Source organism: Pseudorca crassidens, chromosome 4, assembly GCF_039906515.1.
Source record: "Pseudorca crassidens isolate mPseCra1 chromosome 4, mPseCra1.hap1, whole genome shotgun sequence".
In the NCBI taxonomy this organism is placed as follows: domain Eukaryota; kingdom Metazoa; phylum Chordata; class Mammalia; order Artiodactyla; family Delphinidae; genus Pseudorca; species Pseudorca crassidens.
In genome coordinates this window covers 25,966,106-25,989,621 of record NC_090299.1, presented here as the reverse complement: position 1 = coordinate 25,989,621, position 23,516 = coordinate 25,966,106, and the positions used below count along the sequence as shown (strand labels likewise).

At 39.7% G+C, this 23,516-nt stretch overlaps 2 pseudogenes; both read left to right on the top strand.

Annotated features, from left to right (window-relative positions):
• The first annotated feature begins 11,175 nt into the window (after positions 1–11,175).
• On the top strand, positions 11,176–11,730 carry LOC137223097 (pterin-4-alpha-carbinolamine dehydratase pseudogene; annotated as a pseudogene).
• Positions 11,731–18,714: 6,984 nt separating this feature from the next.
• On the top strand, positions 18,715–19,936 carry LOC137223096 (lysosome-associated membrane glycoprotein 1 pseudogene; annotated as a pseudogene).
• The last annotated feature ends 3,580 nt before the right edge of the window (positions 19,937–23,516 follow it).

The window sequence follows — 23,516 nt, the reverse complement described above, 5'->3', positions numbered from 1 at the left end:
CTGACCATTTATAAAATTAAAAAATGGGGCCAACCGAATAGCCAAAGCAATCTTGAGATAAAAGAACAAAGCTGGAGGTCTCACACTCCCTGACTTCAGACTATTCTACAAAGCTACAGTAATCAAAACAGTAGGTTGGGCTTCCCTGGTGGTGCAGTGGTTGTGAGTCCGCCTGCCGATGCAGGGGACGCGGATTCGTGCCCCGGTCCGGGAGGATCCCACATGCCGCAGAGCAGCTGGGCCTGTGGGCCATGGCCGCTAAGCCTGTGCGTCCAGAGCCTGTGCTCCGCAACGGGAGAGGTCACAACAGTGAGAGGCCTGCGTACCGCAAAAACAAACAAACAAACAAACAAACAACAAAAAAAAAACAGTATGTTACTGGCACAAAACCAGACACATAGATCAATGGAACAGAATAAAGAGCCCACTAATAAACCCATGCACTTATGGCCAGTTAATCTATAACGAAACATTGCAAGAATGTTTTGCAAGAATATTGCAAGAATATATAATGGGGAAAGGACAGTCTCTTCAATAAGTGGTGCTTGGAAAACTGCAGAGCTGCATGTAAAATAATGCAATTAGAATATTTTCTCACACCATATACAAAAACTCAAAATGGACTAGAGACCTAAATCTAAGACTGGAAACCATGAAACCTCCTAGAAGAAAACATAGGCAGAACACTCTTTGACATAAATCATAGCAATATTTTTATGGGTCTGTGTCCTAAGGCAAAGAAAACAAAAGCAAACATAAACAAATGAGACCTAATTAAACTTAAAAGCTTTTGCACAGCAAAGGGAACCATCAGCAGAAGGAAAGGACAATCTAGTAAATGGGAGAAAATATTTGCAAATGAAATGACCATCAAGGGGTTAGTATCCAAAATATATAAACAGGTCATACAACTCAATACCAAAAACCAACAACGCAATCAAAAAATGAATAGGAGATCTGAATAGAAATTTTTCCAAAGAAGGCATATAGATGGCTAACAGGCACATGAAAAAGATGCTTAGAATGGCTAATCATCAGAAATGCAAATCAAAACCACAATGAGTGACCACCTCACACCTGTCAGAATGGCTATCACCAAAAAGACCACAAATAAGAAATGTTGGTGAAGATATGGAGAAAATGGAACCCTGGTACATTGTTGGTGGGAATGTAAATTGGTATAGCCACTATGGAAAACAGTATGGAGTTTCCTCAAACAAGTAAAAAACAGAACTACCATATGATCTAGAAATTACATTCCTGGGTAATTTCAGAAGAAAATGAAGACATTAATTCAAAAAGATCATGCACCCTAACGTTCATTATTATTTATAATAATAACATGCAGGATTATTTATAATAGCTAAGATATGAAGCAGCTTAAGTGTTCATCAACAGATGAATGGATAAAGAAGCTGTGGTATATATAAAAACAATGGAATATTACTCAACCATAAAGAAGAATGAAATTTTGCCATTTGCAACAACATGGAAGGACCTGGAGGGTATTATGCTTAGTGAAATAAGTAAAACAAAGAAAGACAAATACTGTATGTTATCACTTATACATGGAATCTAAAATATGAAATGAGTGAATATAATAAAACAGAAGCAGACTTACAGATATAGAGAACAAGCTAGTGGTTACCAGTGGAGAGAGGGAAGGGGGGAGGAAGAAGATAGAGGCAGGGGATTAAGAAACTACTCTGTATAAAATACATAAATAAGCTACGAGGATACATTATAAAGCACAGAAAATATAGCCAATATTTTATAACTTTAAATGGAGTATAAATCTATAAAACTATTGAATCACTATCTTCTATATCTGAAACTAACATCATAAATCAACTATACTTAAATAAGGGTCAAAATTGTTGATGGGTCCAACCAGCAAACATTATTGACTCAACAGCAAGAGTATTTCTTATGTATCCCAGTTTGGAAAAGTTTGCTGGTCACATGTTGCACACCGCAGCCAGGCTTACACAGTATATTTTATGACCATATATGTCATCTAAGATGATTTGGGAGTAATTAAATAAAAAAAAAAAGTAAACGGAAAACCAGTTGAGGCTGGATTACATGGTAGGAGAAGGTGTTGACTAATGCAACTGAAAATCCAAAGAGAGGCAGGCTTTGAGTTTGATAGATCTAGCACTCTAAGAAGGTTCTTAAGCCTCAGTGTCCTTCTATCTCTCTGCCATGACCTCCATTGTCATGTTCCTTCTAATATCAATCCCTAGAATGGCTGACAATTGCAATGGAAGACACATGCCTATTTGTTCATAGCAAATGTAAGAGAGAGTGGCTTCCTGAAAGTCTTCCAGAATAGTGAAGAGGATCTTTTCTACAAACTCCCTGCAAATCACTGTAAGAATCTCAGGATTCTGAATGTTGTGCATGCCTGTCTCTGAGCCAAAAACTAAAAATGGGAGTGGGATTAGCTTTAGAACTACCAGGTCCACTTTCTAAGAGGCACTTACGCTACATGGCTGAGATGCAGGTAACTAAATAATATTAGGATTCGCTGTGGAAGGTGAACGAGGTAATGGATTCTAACTACTGAAGTGCGTGTCCACTATAACATCCCCCAAAAGAAAATGTTCCCATATTTTTAATGTCAGTACAAGTATGAGGAAAAAATTATTAGTCAAAGGATACTTTCCAATACATAAATTGTTGTCAGAAGTTGTTGCCAAGCAATAGGATTTAGGAAGGTCAAAGATGTGCTTGTAAATGGAGATTTCCTGCCCTGCACACCTCAGTGGAACAATCAGAACTTCATTAGCTGTCCTTCAAGCTATGCCTCCTTTGCTGCCTTGTTCTTGGGGAGCCTGTCTGTTTTCTCTGAGCAGAGATTGCTCTCTAATGGCATGGCCCCGACACTTTCCAACTTTTTTGTTGTTGTTTGACTGTAGTATTTAAAACCAGATTTATTTTATTTTACTTGTTTTTGGTGTTTCAGTCTTTTATGTTTTCATTTCTTTTATTCCATCTTTCTTAACTTGCTATTTTTATTCTTATCAATTCAGCTCTAGTATTTTTTTCTTTTTAACATCTTTATTGGAGTATAATTGCTTTACAATGGTGTATTAGTTTCTGCTTTATAACAAAGTGAATCAGCTATATATATATATACATATATCCCCATATCTCCTCCCTCTTGCGTCTCCCTCTCACTCTCCCTATCCAGGGGCAGGACAGGAGTAAAGACACAGATGTAGAGAATGGACTTGAGGCCACAGGAAGTGGGAAGGATAAGCTGGGACAAAGTAAGAGAGTGGCATGGACATATGTACACCACCAGATGTAAAATAGATAGCTAGTGGGAAGCAGCTGCATAGCACAGGGAGATCAGTTTGGTGCTTTGTGACTTTCAAACTTTTAAATGACTAAGTCATTTGAACCAGAAAGCATGATGTTGCTGTCAGCTGAGCTCAAAATTTGCCCCACCAAAAAGTACTCCCTTAGCCTTATGTAGCAGGAGTACTTTGTGCTCTTCAACTTTTTGACACTGACCTAGTGCTTATTAGACAAGAACTTTCTCCCGCTTCCTATAAATTTTGGCCATAATCAAATGGACATTGGTTTCCAAATCATTCAATAATTTTAATAAAGTTTTTCATTAGTCTGTTCTGCTACAATGAAATAGTTGAAGAACTAAGAACCTCCATATTATTAAAGACTAACTTTAAAAAATTGTTCTAATGGGCAGGAAGGTGTTAAGTTCTGAAGAATTTAAGAATAAATACAATAAATTTATTTACCCTATAGAAAATTTCTATTTTAAAGCAGTTTTATTGCTCTTAGAACATAATTGTAAAGTTCAAACATCGTTGATCAAGACCAATTCAGTTACATTGCTTCTTATACATATCACTCTTATAACATATTGTCACATTAAACAAAGCAGAAAACCCTCAAGTTAAACAACTGTATTGTCTACCCAACTTTATTTTTGAATACCAATGCAATGCCTTTTCCTAATCTCTACTAACTGTTTCTCTTTCTTGTTTATAACCAACAACGTTAGCATGAACTAATAAATAAATATACAAAGGGTAGGGCTCCCTTCACTTAATCACTTGAATCATATCCAATTCTAGTAACGAAATGTCCCACTTAGGGAAAAAAAAATGTCTCAAGTGGATTTATATTAGATCTCCATTGGTATTAGTTTATGGTGAAGGCTACATAGAAAAGAGGTGCAAATACGCAATGGCTCCAATGGAGATAGTTTATTTCTCTCTTACATGTAAAAGTCCAGGAAGGGTAGTTGGACTTTATGACGTCACCCAGAGATGCTGATGAGTAGGGCTTGCTCTACCATCCTCCAGGGCATTGTCCTCATCTGCATATTGAAGTCTGATTGCCATTATGTCCAGTTCCCCCAGTGGGAAGAGAGGAGGTACAAAGTAGCACTCATGGTGTGGTAAGACCCAGCCTGGAGGTGGCACAGTGCCTTCTGCTAGCATTCCACTGGTGAGAACTCAGTCACATGTTTCCTCTGACTGGTGAGAAAGAGTAGCTCTGAGTGACCAACTATGGTGTTAACTCTTTTTTCCTATGGAAGGAGAACAGAACAGATTCTAGGGGATCAATGGTCTCTAACACTCTTTATAAACATTGATATTTTGCACTTATTTTGTCATATATCTGAATGTGAGAAATAAGACCTTGGATTTTGTAAGTTTGAAAGAAAAAAATGAATTTAATATTGGATTATTTTTGTTAACTTATTGATCATTTCTTTTTAGCTGTGATAGTATTCTTTGATGAATGTGAGTTCTGAGGAAGAAAACTACTAGTATTTATTGAGAACTCACTCAAAATTTCCTTTAAGTTTAAAAATGGAAGCACTCTTAATTTATAAGCAGAGCTGAATGAATAAGTTGTCTAACTACTCAAAATACACCCACTGCTACTCCTGTCATGAGTGTGGATCTAGTCAGGTGTGGTGATAGCTTCAAGGCAAATACTTTGGAGGCACAAACCATTTCAATTTCCCTGTTTCTCCCAACTCACTGCTTTATAATCCCTGTTCCTCAGATATAATTTAGTTTAGAAATATATTTATTTAATTTTTTAAGCATTTTTAAAATTAATTTTTATTGGCTGATTTTATTGTATAGCTGATTTACAATGTTGTGTTAGTTTCTGCTGTACAGCAAAGTGAATCAGTTATATACATACATATCTCCACTCTTTTTTAGATTCTATTTCCATATATGTCATTACAGAGTATTGAGTAGAATTCCCTGTGCTATACAGTAGGGTCTTACTAGTTATCTATTTTATATATAGTAGTGTGCATATGTCAATCCCAATCTCCCAATTTATCCCTCCCCTCCTTTCCCCCCTGGTAACCATAAGTTTGTTTTCTACATTTGTGACTCTATTTCTGTTTTGTAAATAGGTTCATTTGTACCATTTTTTTAGATTCCACATATAATATGATATGATATTTGTCTTTTTCTGTCTGACTTACTTCACTCAGTATGACAATCTCTAGGTCCATCCATGTCACTGCAAATGGCATTATTTCATTCTCTTTTATGGCTGAATAATATCCATTGTATATATGTACCACATCTCCTTTATCCATTCCTCTGATGAGGGACATTTAGGTTGCTTCCATGTCCTGGCTACTGTAAATAGTGCTGCGATGAACTTTGGGGTGCATGTATCTTTTCGAATTATGGTTTTCTCCAGGTATATGCCCAGTAGTGGGATTGCTGGGTCATATGGTAGTTCTATTTTTAGATTTAAGGAACCTCCATACTGTTCTCCATAGTGGCGTGTATCAATTTACATTTTCACCAACAGTGCAAGAGTGTTTCTTTTTCTCCAGCATTTATTGTTTGTAGATTTTTTTTTTTTTTTTTGTGGTACGTGGGCCTCTCACTGTTGTGGCCTCTCCCATTGTGGAGCACAGGCTGTGGACGTGCAGGCTCAGCGGCCATGGCTCACGGGTCTAGCCGCTCTGCGGCACGTGGGATCTTCACGGCACGTGGGATCTTCCCGGACCAGGGCACGAACCCGTGTCCCCTGCATCGGCAGGCAGACTCTCAGCCACCGCGCCACCAGGGAAGCCCATGTTTGTAGATTTTTTGATGATGGCCATTCTGACTAGTGTGAGGTGATACCTCATTATAGTTTTGATTTGCATTTCTCTAATAATTAATGATGTTGAGTGATGTTTAGTGATGTTCAATTTCCCTGTTTCTCCCAGCTCACTGCTTTATAATTCCTTGCTTCTCAGATATAATTTGGTTTAGAAATTTAAATTATTACATCTGTGAAAAACTGGATTTTATTGCATTTTTAGTTCAAAAGTAGACTAGAGCAAATGCTTTTCTACCATAAAAAGGTGAAATCGAGAAAAAGGATAAAATAATAAGCAAAATATATTGAATGGACAATTCTGAAGAAGCATTTCATTTGAATTAAAATTTGATTGGGAGAACAGATATGTGTGTAGAGGAGGGGGTTGGGAGAGTCAGGGAGGATAACCCCCAGATCCCTGGGCCAATAAGAATAGATATCCTTCTAAGCAACAGTGAATTGAGGTTCAAACACCATTCTCGTTAGCTGGAACCCTTTTAAACCTAGAACAAAACTATGTAAAATTAGAAGGAAGAGTGATAGGGATTCTAGCATAGAATTTCTAGAATTCTGTAGCTCCAGAAATCATCTAAGGGAATATACTGGACCTCTATCAGCAACTCTGCTTTTATATATTTAGCTTGAAGATGTGCAAAAATTAAACACACATACACTATATTTTTTTTAAATAATCTTTTACCTCACTGTACTTTGCTAATATCACTTCATTGACAAAATAGTTTACCTTATTACAAAATACTAGGAAACAGTTCTTATCTTTGCAGTTTAGAAGGTTAGGGACTTCCCTGGTGGCGCAGTGGTTGAGAGTCAGTCTGCCGATGCAGGGGACACGGGTTCGTGCCCCGGTCCGGGAAGATCCCACATGCCGCGGAGCGGCTGGGCCCGTGAGCCATGGCCACTGAGCCTGCGCGTCTGGAGCCTGTGCTCCGTAGCGGGAGGGGCCACAACAGTGAGAGGCCCGCGTACTGCCAAAAAAAAAAAAAAAAAATGAAGGTTAATAATGATTAAAATAAAAGTTAGTGAACTACCTTTCCAAGTTACTCAGTATCATCCTTTGGCATAACATTGGCGAATCACAACAAGGAAAAGGATCTGCAGTTAGGCGCTACCACTAGTGAAATGTTCTCCTTTACATTTCACATACTTCCTATACTGTGAATCTACTTCTTTCTGTTATAACTACAGCACAGAGAGTGATCAGTTTGGCAGTTTTCACCTTTGTAATGAACCATCTATGTACCAAGCCATTGTTATTAAGCTGCTCAGCTTTGCTCAGGCTGAACATTTTCCTTCTGTTGAGAGATGTTCTTTTGGCCCGCTCATTTGAACTACGTATGTGAGCAGTGTGAAGTCTATAAGAACCCACAGTATCTTAACTGCACATATTACTTTTAATAATCTTTTTAGAAGAAAACCATGTTACAGCTTCTTTGGACTGAGTCCCTGGCAAAAGGGCAAGAGGGGAGTTTTTCCTGGTCTGGCATGAATTCTGAAAATTCAGGATCTTCCTGACTGGAGACCCATATTGTTTGCCCAAGGACGTGCCCATAGCCAAGTTTCAGGTTCTGCAGGGAACACCTATGTCTTGGTTGTATTCCAAGATGTTCTAGAAACCTTGGGAAACGCAGCTAGTCCTAAGCAAAGTTTCAAACTGAGAATTGTCTGACAATTTTCCATTTCCCACTTATTTTTTTCACTCCTCCATCATATTTTATACCCAGAAACCCCAGGCTCTCATCATAGTTTTCATTTATCCCCACTTGTACTATGTCAACCTGTTGGAGGCTAGTTTTAATTATTATATTGGAAAAGGAGTGACAAAAGATAGCTAATTTTAATGACTGCATCATTTGCTATCACATATTCTAAAGGCAAACGTGATGAGCACAGATCTATTGCTTCACTCAAAATAATCGAAATTAGAGGTTAGATTTCAGACAGAAGTACAAGCTGGTGAAGACACATCCTAGAGAGAGAGTCCTTTGCCTTATCTTTTAAGTCCAACCACATGGGCTCTGACTTCATCTAAGCATGCGTTTGGATCTGCTCGGAAAGTGAAGTAACTTACTTAAGGTGGGGCTGGTATTTCATGTTATCACTATGTTAATCTAATTCAAGCAAATTGCAGGGATGCAGGAACGCTATTAATCTCTGAAACATCCTCCTGAAGCTCTAGCGAGAGAAAGGATCCTGTTGTTCAAGAGAAAGGGTTCTGTTCTTTCGGTAAGTCTGTGAGAATACTGAATTTGGATCATGTTGAAATAGGCAGTTGCCAAAGTGGCCAAAACAATTACTTATTTATGGCTTTCATTTTAAGATGTATATTTAGGCAAGTGTCTGATTCTAAGGTACACATTCAGGTACCACGCTGGGCATAGGGGAATATGATAGATGCCTCCTTGGGAAGAAAATAGAAGGGTGTTTCACAGATTAAATTCAGAAACAACCAACAAAAAGGCTTAGGGAGACATGGCTTGTCCAAGGAAAAGTGATTTATTAAAAAAGTGATTTCATAAAACTGGACACCAAATCACTAAGGGGAGGTTTACATAAAATAGTAGATATGGTCAGTATCTGTAAGATAGAAGTTTGGTAAGCTAGGACATATAATGTGATACAAAGACATGTAAAACTGACTATAATCAAACCTAAACTGTGAAGTTCTCACGGGTGGCTTCTAAAAGGGTATTCACTGAAGTTACGTGAGTTGGGAAGTCTCACTGTAAGAAGTTATGTGATGGATAACAGGTTATTGATATATGAGAGAGAGTACTATGTTTTAAAAAATGCCACAGTGCCATCTGACGATTCAAGTGGTCTGAGACTCTGTGTTAACTCTTGTCACTATTTACCTTTTTGAGTTGTGAGAATTCCAAGACAATGAGGTATAATGGAAAGGACATGGAAATTGGAACTGGGAGGCCTTTACATCATAAGCTGTTTAGTCTCTCCGAATCAGGGACAGGACTAGACTGTGTAAGAGCCTTTCAGTTGTATAATTCTGTGATTTTGTGAATATGATGTACATGAAAGCACTGCCGAGATATGCTGGCATAAAGTCATAGAATTTTAAAGGAGCGTTTTATCACGTTATGGTGAGTGGGTAAATTTTAAAATGTACTTTATTTGTGAGTTTATTCTCAACAAGTTTCTAGTGATGATTAAATATTTCTCCTGATACTTTGTCTATCCTTTGTCAAAAGAAAACCATATATGTGTTGCTACAGAGCTAAAAAAAGAAAAAGAAGTGGTGAATGGATAATTGGGGCAGTCTGAGTCTTAACCCCATTCTGAGATTTGAGTTGCCTGCCAGGGACCTAAATCTCTGACATCAGAGAGAGTAACATCTTCGTCTGTGTGAGCATAATAAGTTCCGTGTCAGAGTCTTAGGGAACGTGAACGAACACAGAGATACCGTCCACTTCATTTTTCTGTGTAGAGATGCCCATCCAGTTGGGCCTCATCTGGCTTGCCCTTACTAGGGTAGAGAGAGCTTTCAGGCTGGAGGGCGCGAGCATCTCAAGAGGACCGCTGCAGCCCACAGGATGGAAGTGGGTGGAGGGGAAGATGGCTGTCTCCAGAGCAAACCCTGCCTCCCCCTTAGCAGGTTAGGACAACAGATGCTTATTAGCAACAACAGGAAGAACTGGCAGACACCTTGGGGATGAAGTACAATAACTTCCACATGCTTCACATCATTCCAAGAACATCGCTTTTAAAAACACTGTTGAGGTTTTACTTTTTTTTTGGTTTAGAATTTGTTTTCAGTTTTTATTAAAGTATAGTTGCTTTACAATGTTGTGTTAGTTTCTACTGTAGAGCAAAGTGAATCAGCTCTACGTATACATATATCCCCTCTTTTTTGGGTTTCCTTCCCATTTAGGTCACCACAGAGCATTGAGTAGAGTTCCCTGTGCTGTACCGTAGGTTCTCATTAGTTATCTGTTTTATACACGGTATCAATAGTGTATATGTGTCAGGCCCAGTCTCCCAGTTCATGCCCCCCCTTCCCCCTTGGTATCATGCATTTGCTCTCTACATCTGTGTCTCTATTTCTGCTTTGCAAATAAGATCATCTATACCAGTTTTAACACTGTTGAGTTTTGAAAGGACTCTTTTTGGATCTACTTTAAGATAATTTTTAGTCAATGTATTATAGCTTAATGGATAAGAGTTCAACTCTGATTTGGAATCAGACTCCTTGGCCTCAAAACGCACTTTACCATTTACTTTGAGCAAATGATTTAACCTTCTTGTGTGTCAGTTTCCTTATTGGTAAAATGCTGATAAAAAGGATATATACCTTATAGGATGGCGGAGAGGATAAAAGGAGTACTTAGCAAGTGCTTATCAGTAGAATGACCGATACTTATTAGTTATTATTATTTTTATGTAAAACAAAGAGATTTCTGTAACTAAAGCCTCAGGCAGCTGATAAATGTGTTAAGTCCAAACTCCACTAGCATTTCATTTTCTTTTATTTCTTTTACAGTCAAGGTCAGATGTACTATTCCAGAAATCTTTCAAGCTTCTAATTATTCTCAGGGCCATCCACCGTTGTGCCTGTCATTCAATTTTTTTTGGTAATTCCCCATTTTCTCTCTAACTAGCTTTAAACAAACTTGTAAAACGTGTGAAACCAGTAGACACTAGCCCTAACCCCATTATCTCATACTCTGAATTATTAGCTTTAAGCGTTTTTCCTTGCCTGTCTTGTTCTTTATTAAGCATCCCACCCAGGGAGGGATAAATTGGGAGACTGGGATTGACATATGCAGACTGCTATATATAAAATAGATAATAAGAACCTACTGTATAGCACAGGGAACTCTACTCAATACTCTGTAAATGACTTATATGGGAAAAGAATCTAAAAAAGAGTGGATATATGTATATGTATAACTAATTCACTTTGCTGTACACCTGAAACTAACACAACATTGTAAATCAACTATACTCCAATAAAAATTAATTAAAAAAAAACAAAAGGTTGAGAGTTACAAAAAAAAAAAAGCATCCCACCCAAGAGCCTTCTAATGATATGGTATGAACCTTTCATTTTATTCTCTCAGTTATTATAAAAATTTAGATTGTAAGTATCTCTTAGAAATATGGAACTATAGGACATGCTCGTCTCCTCCGCTGCCACCTGCTGCGGCCGGCGTCCACGCTGCACACAGCACGGCTGGCAAAGCCCACAGGCCAAGTGCTGAGGAGAAGTACCAGCTGCTGTCAGACCTGCGGGCCATGGGGTGGAACGAGCCGGAAGGCCAGGATGTCACCTTCCAGCAGTTCCATTTCAAAGACTTCCGTAGGGCTATTGGCTTCGTGATGAGAGTGGCCCTGCAGGCTGAGAAACTGGACCACCAGCCTGAATGGTTTAACGTTTACGACAAGGCCCACATCACCATGAGCACTCACGCGTGTGTGGGCCTTTCAGAACTGGACAAAATCTGGCCAGCTTCATCGAGCAGGTAGCAGTGTCCGTGACATAGACCCTGCCCTTCCTCTCTGAGTTCTTCAGGGGAAAGGGGGGACTGAACTGGGGATCCAGAGAGGGAACTGGGGAGCCCCGAAATGTTGCTGCAGTCAAAACTGACAAGTCGATCCTGTTGCCTCCGTTTAGAGGCAAGTCTCTGCCATCGAAAAAGGCCAGCATCACCGCCAACACCAGAACTTAGACCACTTTTCCCCACACCACTCTCTTCCTCCTTGGGGCTCTTTTACGTGTACACTGATTTGAATCAGTTCTTCTCTTGCTTTACAACTTTCCAGCGACAGCAACGATTTCTTTCCAGGAGGTGTCTTGCTCCCTTCCTGATTCATTTCCCAAGAAGCTGTGATGGAAAAGTGTGTCTAAGATAAAGTCTGATCTTAGAAGCCAGAACCTTAAAGTCATCCTCATCCTATGTGACAGACATGCATGTGCTATTATGCCTCCAATAAAAACACTGTTTCACTTGGAAAAAAAGAAATATGGAAGTATAAAGTTCAAATTTTCCACTCCTTAATTCTGCTCCCACATCTGCCTGTGCCTCAGTTCTCTCCATCTCCAGGAGATGATCAATAAAAGATGATCAATAAAATAGATGATCAATGAAAGCCCCCCAAGAATTGATACTGTCTTACAAAGTCCCACAAATATCTTCTAGCTAGTGCTGTTATAAGATAAACTTCAGATTCTGTGGTTTTGCACATTTCTCTTCTTAATGCACAACCTGTCTTCTGCTCCTATTCTTGCAAACAGTTCTTAGAAAGCAGTGAGTAGAAAGCTCTCACTGGTGTTAACAAGTGAGAAATGACAACTTTCTAGTGTTCTCTCTCCTAGTAGATACAACGTTAACCTAAAGTAATTCATGATGATCTCAGCATGATGGTGGGCAGAGGAAATGACCAGTATGGATGCTGGCAGCTTCTCAGGACCATATCAGTGATTATATGCAGGCACTACTTATTCTATCAATGATGTCTCTAAGCAAATTATCTCTGAAGATAAAACACGTTCCTTGTTTAGGTCAATTCTGCCTGAGATGATATTTTGCACAAGCTTTACAAAAGACCCTGTTAAGACAAGCTAGTTTTACCTGCAATAGCTTTTCACTGTAACTAACTTTTATGGGTGACATTGGGAACATATACTATGTGTTGATAAACGCAACGAATCACTTTTTATCATTTTAAAATCACTTCCACTTTTACAAAAGCTCCTATAAAGCCATAGTACCTGGAATTTTATTTCTCTTTCACCTAGAACATCTTTCTAACAGTTAAAAAGTTACCTGGAAGGGGCAAAAAAAAAATGGAATGAGAAATATCACTCTTCTGTTCTTCAGAAAGAAGAATAATAAGCATTTCTAGAGTGCTTATCACTCTCCAGGGAGTATGTTTGGCACTAGAGATATATATGCATTTCAATCAGATTTTCCTTGTTGTCAAGTATTTTATAATTTTTAAGAGAAACTTAGAAAAATATAAAAGGATACAATCATATGTTAAAAGTACATGTAATCAAAAAAACACATATAATCATGTAAGAATGCAAGTGTGCTCAAGATACTATGAGTTCAAATGAGGGACATTTAATTCAGACTGTAGATACCAGAAAAGTTTTTCAGAGCAGGTGACTTTCACTGAGCATGTGTGTGTGTGTGTGTGTGTGTGTGTAAAATTACCTAGATACAAAAAGTGGGATCTCATTCCAGGAAAACAGAACATAAGCATTGTCCATGAGAAAATAATTAGGCCCAATGGTTCCAGTATCCCATTAGTTGCTCTAACATGGGTTGGAAGATAAAGATAGCAGAACGGAGACCAAAGACTCCTTAGGTGTCCATGAAGCCATGGGTTGACCATAACACAGTGTAAGATGAATGAGTAGTGTCATGAACCCTTCTTACTGTCATTGCTGCTCACTGATCCCACTTCTGCCTGTGCCTCACTTCTCTCCATCTCCAGGAGACTGACAGTCTCCACTACTCTATGCAAATGGCATCCCTGCTAAAATGTCCCCATTTAGCACCATCAGTGACATTTTGGAATTATCTCAAGCTATGAAAAGAACCAGAATCAACTTACTCCCCCCAATTATTATCATGTCGCTTCCATTCTCTGCTATGTACATTCTTTATAAATACAACGTTCTTTCCTGTCGTGTGGGAAATGTGAGCCCACTGTGACTAAGGTCATATTTAATACAGACCCAACATTTTGTTGGCACTCCCTAAATGTTAAATAGCAATGAGAGGAGATGAAGTAGTACAAGAACAAGAACGTGATTAAAATAGATCCCAATCGATTCCAGCCGCATTAGAAACATAAGGGGAAAAACTGAACACTTATTATCAAACTATAAAACCGAAAATATGTCTAGGAAAGTGTGGGCTATTTAAAATCATTAGATAGTTTTGAACTGAAATCCCTTAAAACTATATGACAAAAAAGTATTTTCCAGATGTCCCTTATACCGATATGGAGAACGTAAAATATACTTCCCTTACAATTTGGATTTTTAAACATTTATTTATAATCATATTAAAATGTGAAGTTTTACTCATTGTTTTAGACATTTAGTCAGGTGAATATCTGACTAATGAATAACACATGGTACAGGAAAAATATATATACATTTTAATTTTAGGTCTTCTGAAGCCCATTGTTCATTTCAGGCTGCCTTACTGAGAGTCCTTGCACCAAACGCCTCTGGTTGCATTCCATTCAAGACAAAGGCATATTTTAGGGATGTACCTCTCACAAAGAGGTATTGATGGACCAGGAATCAGAGTTTGGACAAATGAACATTTCATTATAACACAGTCTAATTGTTAAAGCTCTTCTTATTGAAAAGAATAAAAATTTCATTAGTCATCACAGTAGCTCAGCATGAACTCCTCCTCTTTTTCCCCACAATGCACAGTAAGAATGGCAGTTTTAAGCTTATCATTGAACATTTTGGAAATGTTGGTTCTTCCTTCCTTTTGCTCTAAATACGCTAAGAAGTATTTTAGTAACAATTATGAAAAAAATTGGTAATAATTTTAAGCTAAACTTTATACGTGGAATTGTGAAAAAAAATATCAGCGATCACAAGAAAATGCAATTTAAGAGCTGCCTGGAAGGCCTACTTTTTTCATTTTAGGGCCCTGGGATCGTTTTATGGGATAATAAGGATTCATAGGACCACCCTAAAACTCAAATAAGATGAAGACATAAGTACTTTAGAAACTAGAAAGGTTTTATAGAGCTAAGGGAATAAAATTTGCATTGGTAATTCTTATCTCTATACAGCTTTTAAGTTTAGTATCTTTTCAGCTTCTCCAGGAAAGATATCTATTGATCACTGCCCTAAGTGTAAAAACTGAAACAGGGGAGGACCAAGATACAGTGAAGATCACTAATCTGGCACTCAGAATTCCTGTTATTAATTAGATGATAACGTTGAGTATGTCATGTAAACAGCTGACAGCTTAGTGTGTCCCAGTGGTGAAAATGCGGTGGGTAGACTAGATGAAGAACACAAATGCATGGCAACCAATAGCCCTCACACCCGAGTGTGCATTGCTAATTGATCATAGAAGTGGTCTGGCTAAGACAGTGTGGTCTCAGAATCTTTGTTGATAGTACGCCAATCAAAGCTGGCTCTCCAGGAGCTAGACAGTCTCTAAGAGTTTCCTTTTCCAGGTCTAAGAACCTATCGTTGTCACCTGTGAATGTAGATCAATCGCATTATCCATTCTCACCTTTATTGCTGCTCCGCCCTCATCTCCTACCTCTCTCTCTCACTCTGCCTGCGCCAGCCACACTGGAGGTGTGTCTTTGTCTCACAAACTTTGCAATGACTATACCCTCTGCCTTGAATACTCTGCTCCCACGTGTCCACGTGCTCACTCTGTTATCTTCCCCAAGTCTTCACTAATTTCAGCCTTTCAATGGTGTTCACAGGAGTTGGTAAACTATAAGCCATGGGCTGAATCTGCCCCCCCGTCTGTGTTTGTATGGCCCACAAAGTAAGAATGGCATTTACATTTTCAGTTGAGAAATACATAAGTCAGAAGAATTATATTCTGTGGCACATGGAAATTACATGAAATTCAAATTTCAGTGTTCATAAATAAAGTTTTATTGAGACAAAAGCTGCGTTTGTGCTAAAATGGTCGAGTTGAATGGTTATGGCAGAGACCACATGGTCCACAAAGTGTAAAGTATTTACTATCTGGTCATTTACAGAATAAGTTTGCCTACCCCTAGGATACACTTAACATTTTGTTAATTACTGGAAGTACTCACCGGCAATCCTGATGCCCTCTCTTTCCCTCTCAATTTTTAAAAATAACATTTATCACATTGTACCATACACTGTCCTTGTATATTATGTATACTGTCTCTCCATAAGAGCACAAATTCCATGAAGTCAGAGGATTTTGTCCACTTTATGATCTGATATATTCCCAGTGCCCTGAACAGTATCTGGTACATAGTAAATATTCAATAAATGTAATTCTGGAACGAATGAATTATATGGAAGATACCTGCATTACGTAGAAATATATTAGATGGAGTAGTCACAGGAGACTTCAGGAGAAGATGATATTTTAGTGTTAAAGGGTACAAAAGACTTAGGGAACATTTTTCCTAGAAAGGGGTACTGAATGAAAGAACATGTGTGTAGGGTAGCCTAGATGTAATGCAGAGCCCGGGAGGTAGAGAGGAGGTGGAAAGTAGGCTGAGCCCAGGTTATGGAAGACTTGGAATGTCTGATTAAGATGCTTGGGTATAATCTTATAAAAAATAGATATTTCAGGAAGATCTGTCTGATAATGATATGATATATACAGTATGAGTTGGAGCGGGTAAATTCATGTGAGAATTGTAATAGCCTGGGTTCAGGCTTCTAAGATTGGACAGTGGCAGATGAAGTGAAAGAGAAAGGACACAGGGAGAAAGGAAGGAGTAACCAATGGTACCTTCATTATTGTGACCTTTGGTGAAAAAATGTTTTTGTCAAAAGTTGAAAGGCAGCAGAAAAGAGAAAGCATTAAAAAATAAAAACCAGTCTGCTTCAGTTCTTTGTAGTTTGTCGAATAAATATGCATACAGTTCCCAGTTTAAGACTTCTGTAGAGTTTTTGCCTCAGAGAAGGCATATATGATGATAAACCTGACAATATAAACTAAACCAATTAGATTTTAGTAGAGTTAGATTAGTTGAACTACTTCAGAATGAAGTCAGAATGGGTTTCACTCAGGTAGCTTAGTGAAAAGCATCAGGGCACACCAAAGCACATAGTTTTAGATGCTGAACTTTCACTGGGGAGGTGGCCTGATTTACCTTTAGTTGTGCCATTTGTGTTAAACAGATAAAAATCCAAATATACATGATAGTGCCTAGATTTTTTTTGTAAAAGTAATAGCATGTCATAATTCTAAGTGAAAGACAAGAAAATATCACATACAATTTGATTCAGTTTATGTAAAATTTTATATATACTTTAGATGGAATTTTAGGCTGTATTCTCTTCTCCATATTTTCTGTATTATTTGAGCTTTTTTATCTGCAATGACTATATTATTTTTTTTTACAATCACAAAAGAGCTATTTTTATATTAAACTATTAAAAATGACAGGTTGGATGTATAGCAAAAACCTCCATAGATTTGTTTAGATGTTAAGAACAGATTCATGCTACAAACTATTTATTTGCTATGAAGAGAATTAGGAAGTATTTAGCAAAGTTTGAGATAATAATTAATGTTCAAATAAGCTGACTGTCAAGTACATTTGAAATGTTTTTAGTCTAGTAAGAACAGGCAATTGACTGATTAAACTAAGATTATGAATTTTGGAAACTAGACCTCGGTCCAACGGCAAAGAATCACTTGTTGCTTGAGTCATCTTTAAAATGGATTATGGTAATCTTTCCTTAAAGGGTTATTTAAAAGAATTAATATAAAGGATATAAAACACCTGTCTAGTGAGTAGCTGTTCCAAAAATGATAGCTATTATTATTAAGAATTGGATAAGTAATAAATAAAATAAATCAGAGTTTGAGAGTCAAGCTACATTTACTTAATCCTTTACTTAATTTGTTCCACTTAATGCCATGAAATACTGTGCTAAGTGCAGGTGAATACATGTATTATCAAGGGCCTGCCCTGTCTTTAAGATATAAACAATACGTTTAATAAGGTGTTACAGATGCTATGACTCAAGTTCCTATACGACAGAGAATTTAAATCAGGCCACCTCCCCAGTGAAAGTTCAGCATCTAAAACTATGTGCTTTGGTGTGCCCTGATGCTTTTCACTAAAAATATATGTAACAGCACTTCTATTTGGAAGCTGTTCTTTTATTCATCCATTCATTGAACAGTTATATATTGAGCATCTTCCATTTTCAAACATTCTTCTTGTAGCTGGCCCTATACCAACAAAGACAAACAAGATTTCTTCTCCCACAGAAGTTTCAATGTAATGACGGCAGAAAAATAAACTAGGAAAAAACCAGAGAAGATAAATTCAGTCAATACTATAAAGAAAATCAAACACGGTGGTATGATGGACTAGGCTAATTTAGCTTAGTTAAGTAAGGCTTTTCTGAGCAAGGAGTATCTGACCTGAAACCTGAATGATGAAGCTCCTGTCATGTAGAGAGAGAAAATTTGACAGGAGGGAATTCCAGACTCAGGAAATAGCTAGTACAAATCACCTAAGGCGGGACCAAACTTAACCAGTTCAATAAACAGAACTGGTTAAAACTATGGTTGAAGAAACAGGGGAAAGAGAAGGAAGCTGTGAGGTCAGAGAAGTGTTCTCAACTATAAGCTTGAAATATGAACTCCCCTATGTAGCAGAAAGTTACAAAGAATCCTGACATTTCAAAATCAAGGATTTAATTCAATATTCTAGAACACTTGAGGTCATCTACTCTACCTAAGCGTGTAATTCATTTATTTATTCGATCAGCAAGTATTTGGGGACTTCCCTGGTGGTGCAGTGGTTAAGAATCCGCCTGCCCAAAGGGAATGCTTCTGTCTCCAGTCTCCTGATGGCTTTTGGAAGAGGCCATATGCTGACCCTCCCAAGTTTCACAAGAAATGCAACACGTTAGTGTCCAGCTGATGCGTTTTGTTTATAACTTGTCAGATACAGGGATTTTCTCCAATTCGAGCTCCAGGGCAATCAAGACTGTGGAATCCGTAACCGACACCAAGGCAGACATAAATAAAAGGTACAGGTGTGTGAGCAGCAACCAGATCCGCATGCGCAACGTGACCATCGGGTTCCGTGACGCCACCCTCCAGGCCTACCTCTCCAACAACAGCTTCTGCAGGGAGGAGACGCGCTGTAAGACTGGCCCTCCCCGCCCACCCCAGCGGCGCCGCCCCAGTCCTCGCCCAAGAGACCCTCGGGGTCCAAGTACAACGTGAGCGTCACCAGCGGGACCTGCCTGCTGGCCAGCATGGGGCTGCAGCTAAACGTCACCTGCAGGACGAGGGACAACACAACGGTGACCGGAGAGTTCAGCATCAACCCCAACAAGACCACCTTTGGGGGGAGCTGCACAGCTCAGCTGGTGACCCTGGAGCTCCGCAGCAGGAACCAGCTCCTGGCGCTCCAGTTTGCGATTAACGCAAGTTGCAGCCGGGTTTTCCTGCACGGAGTTCAGCAGACGCTGACTCCGCCCGATGCCGGAGACCCCGCCTTCAAGGCCGCCCACCGCCCGCTGAGCGCGCTGCAGGCAGCCGCCGGGAACTCCTACGAGGGCAACGCTGAGGAGCGCGTGCAGGTCACCTAGACCTATTCAGGGTGTGGGTCGGCGTTCCGCGTGGACGGGGACAAGTTTGGGCCTGTGGAGGAGTGTCAGCTGCGTGAGAACAGCATGCTGATCCCCATCGCCGTGGGCGGCGCCCTAGCAGGGCTGATCCTCAGCGTCCTCATCGCCTACCTTATTGGCCGGAAAAGGAGCCACGCGGGCTGCCAGACCGTCTAGCCGGCCGCCCCCACCCGCCTCGGATCAGCCGCAGCTGCAGGGCCTCGGGCCGGTTCCCTGGGCTTAGATTGTTGTTGAGGGAGGCACCCTTTCTTGCAAACTGGTTTTCACATCTGCTTTATCCAATGTGAAGTTCATCCGGCCACAGTTACTATTCACAAAAGAGCAACTATGGAAATGTCGGTGTTAATTTTGCTAACTGGATTAAATATTTTGCTAACTGGTTAAACGTTAATATTTACCAAAGTAGGACTGGAAGGGGGTGGAGGGTAAGAGCTTTTCTAAATGGGCACTGGCTCCACTGTCATTTGGCTTTTTAAGATTCTGGTGTTTGATCGCTTCACTCTTTACTCAGGTGTAAGCCTTGCAAAGGGAGAGTCTCTGGTCTTAATGCTTTGATGGAGGCTGGTAGCTGTGAGCCTGACGCGCTGAAGAAATCAGTAGGAACGAGAATCGTAGAGCAAGCAGTAGTACGAAGAAGCAGATCTGAGAGGCTGGCCCCTCGAGCATCGGTACTCCAGGACGCCGGGTCCTCGGGCTTTCCACTCTCTGCCACTCGAGAGCTTGCACCTTTTAAAATAGAAAAATGGGCGTTGTTTTTATTTACTTTTTTGTAAAGTAGTTTTCCTTCTGTTGGAGGTTTGGGGTGATCCTTTGTCTGCACTGTGTACAATAATCGTTTCACTCTGATTCATCACTTGCAGCTGGGTGGCCTGTGTGCTGAGGAGCATCCCTTCCTGCGACGCGTTGCCCTAAGGATGCTGATAAAAAGTCTTTTTGTTAAAAAAGGAAAGAAAGAAAGAAAGAAAGAAAGAAAGAAAGAAAGAAAGAAAGAAAGAAAGAAAGAAAGAAAGAAAGAAAGAAAGAAAGGAAAGAAAGAAAGAAATCCGCTTGCCAATGCAGGTGACACGGGTTCGAGCCCTGGTTGGGGAAGAAGTTGCCGCGGAGCAACTAAGCCCGTGTGCCAAAACTACTGAGCCTGTGTTATAGAGCCCGCGAGCCACAACTACTGAAGGGCTTGTGCCTAGAACCCATGCTCTGCAACAAGAGAAGCCACCGCAATCAGAAGCCTGCACACCGCAAGGAAGAGTAGCCCCCACTCGCGGCAACAGAGAAAGCCTGCAGGCAGCAACGAAGACCCAACGCAGCCATAAATAAATAAATTTTTTTTTTTTTTTTTTTGCTGTACGCGGGCCTCTCACTGTTGTGGCCTCTCCCGTTGCGGAGCACAGGCTCCGGGCGCGCAGGCTCAGCGGCCATGGCTCACGGGCCCAGCCGCTCCGCGGCATGTGGGATCTACCCGGACCGGGGCACGAACCCGCGTCCCCTGCATCGGCAGGCAGACTCTCAACCACTGCGCCACCAGGGAAGCCCATAAATTTATTTTTTTTTAAAAAAGAAATATTTGTAAACACCTACCAAATACAAAGCCTTCAAGAAATTTAACCCATAGGGAAGCTCAGGTGTATACACTTTGTGTCAGAAGTTAAGGTCTCATACAGACAGGGAGAGATCACCTCTTGCTGGGCAAATCTGAGATTTTGTGGTTGAGTTGGCATTTGAGCTAGGGTAGGTGGGTAGGATTTAAACATAAAATACGATGAGGGACACAAGAAGGCATTCTAGGAAACAACATGAGTAAAAGCATAGAGATAAGTTGTTTAGGTAATAATAGCATGCTGTTTGAAATTCCTCATATAAAACATCTTTGAGTTTTAAAATTCAACAGATCATTGTGAAACCTAAACTTGACCTTTTCACATTTCTGTCTCCCACTTTCCTTTGCAAGAAATTATGTGTGTGTCAATCAGAATTCTGTGAGCTACATCACAGGTGTTCTACATGCATTGAGCAGTAGAGTGAGATGAGATGGATAGGCCTTTCCTCCTAACTTTAAAATATAGTCATGCTGGGTCTTCTGCTAAACAGTGAAGTGCAGGAGGAAAGGCCCAAAGTGTGAGGGTCATCAACTACAGAATTCCACAAGGTCTGGCGATCACCAAGGCTATGAGTCACTGGCCAGCCCAGTGCCCACCAGGCCTGGTAAACCAAGAAGTGATGTTAAAGAAGTGGAAACTGGCTGATTTGTATGAATTTGTTTAACCTGTTCTCAACCAATAACATGATTTACATCAGGTGATGTGTTTATGACACCTGGATTCAGAAAGGCAGTCATTTGGTTATGAACTCATTGTTTCCTTTTCAGAAAAATTGACCTCACCCATTAGCCCTTTTATGTAGTCTTCCTAAAGCTTACCACTATCTCCATAATGCCTCCTCAACTGTTCACAAATGTTATTTCACAAGTACCGATGCTTCTCAAATGTCAGGTTTGCAGGGGTTTTATTGCCACATTTCAGGTTGATTAATGTAAGAACAAATAAATAAGGGCTTAAACTGTTGATGCCTCATGGACAGGTAGGGCTGAAGATGGCTGCCAGTAGATAAAATAGTTGGCGATAGAACAAGATTATATTTATAATAAAGACACAGGTCTTAGGTCCTAAGTAGTAACTCCTTTACACCTATCCATTTATACAACTTGCAATCTTCTCCCCTCTTGCAGTTGTCAGGCACCTGACATATATCAAACAATTAATACAAATAGGGTTGATGTTTGGGCAAATTGGACAAGAGAAAGATTTTAAGATTTAATTCTAGGGGTCAGTGGTAAAAGGCAGAGTTTTCATGAACATGAATTCCCTAGAATTTCTTCAGCTCTGTCAGTGTCAGCAGTACTTCCATGTATTGATTCAGGGAATGTTTATTGAGGGCTTACTCTGTAACAGTCACTGTGCTAGAAGGTAAAGATCCAATGTGACAAAAGAGAGTCCCTGCATCGCAGAATTACAGAAAAGGAAACTAAAAGGACAATACAGCTGATGAGGAAACTTCAGAGGACAGAGAAGTAGCAAACCTAGGCTTTGAGTCTCAGGGCTGTCTCCTTGGAAGAAGTACCATATAGGCTGAGACATAGATGAGCAGGTGTTAGTGGGTTGATGGACAAGAGGGTCGCAGAGGTGTGAAGACATAGCTCTTTCAGGAAAGCTACGGCTGGAATGTCAGGATTGGGGTCCCTGCGTAACGTCACGTAATATAAATTACGTTACTCTCTAATACTCTCTCAATGTGCCCTCTACTTTTCCTACATAATACTTAACATGACGTGCAATTCTATATTTATATAATTTTTAAAAATGTCTATCATTCCTCTGCTTGTTTTGTTACCCCACTTTTGGGCACATAGTAAGGCACTCATTTGTTGAATCAACAAGTAGCTGAGAGGTGAGGGAGGGAATAGCAGAAAAGATGCTCGAGAGACAACCAGGAGACAAATTAAGCAGGGCTTTCTTGACTGTATTAAGGAGTCCTGAACCTTCATTCTAAGAGAAGTAAGAGATAAAGAGCTTTGAGCTACTCTTTGCATTTCAGAAAGATCACTTTGACTGCAATGTAAAAAGACAGATTGGAAAAGAGCCAGGACTCAGTCTGTCAGTTACCTGAGCCAGCTGAAATTATATCACTGGGAGTGGACTTAAAAGAGAGTTAGGATGAGAAATTGAAGAGGTTTTGTGATTGGTTAGATGAGGAAGGGGAGAAGAATGGAGTTCTCCAAAATGACTCATAGGTTTCTGGATGGGGCAGCTAAGTGAATCATGAAGTAAAGCAGTGTTTTGTTTTTGTTTTCGGTGATGGAGAAATGAGATTCAGTTGTGAGCATATTAAGTTTAAAATGCCTGTAACGTCATCTAAGAGATGTTCAGGAGGGAGTTGGATGGATATCGGTCTCTGAAGCTCATGAGAGAAATTTTGGCTGGGGTTAGAGATTTGTGAGCCATCAGAAGATAAAAACATGAAAGTTGTCCTTTGCTGATGCAGCTGAAAGGGTTCTTGCAAGTCC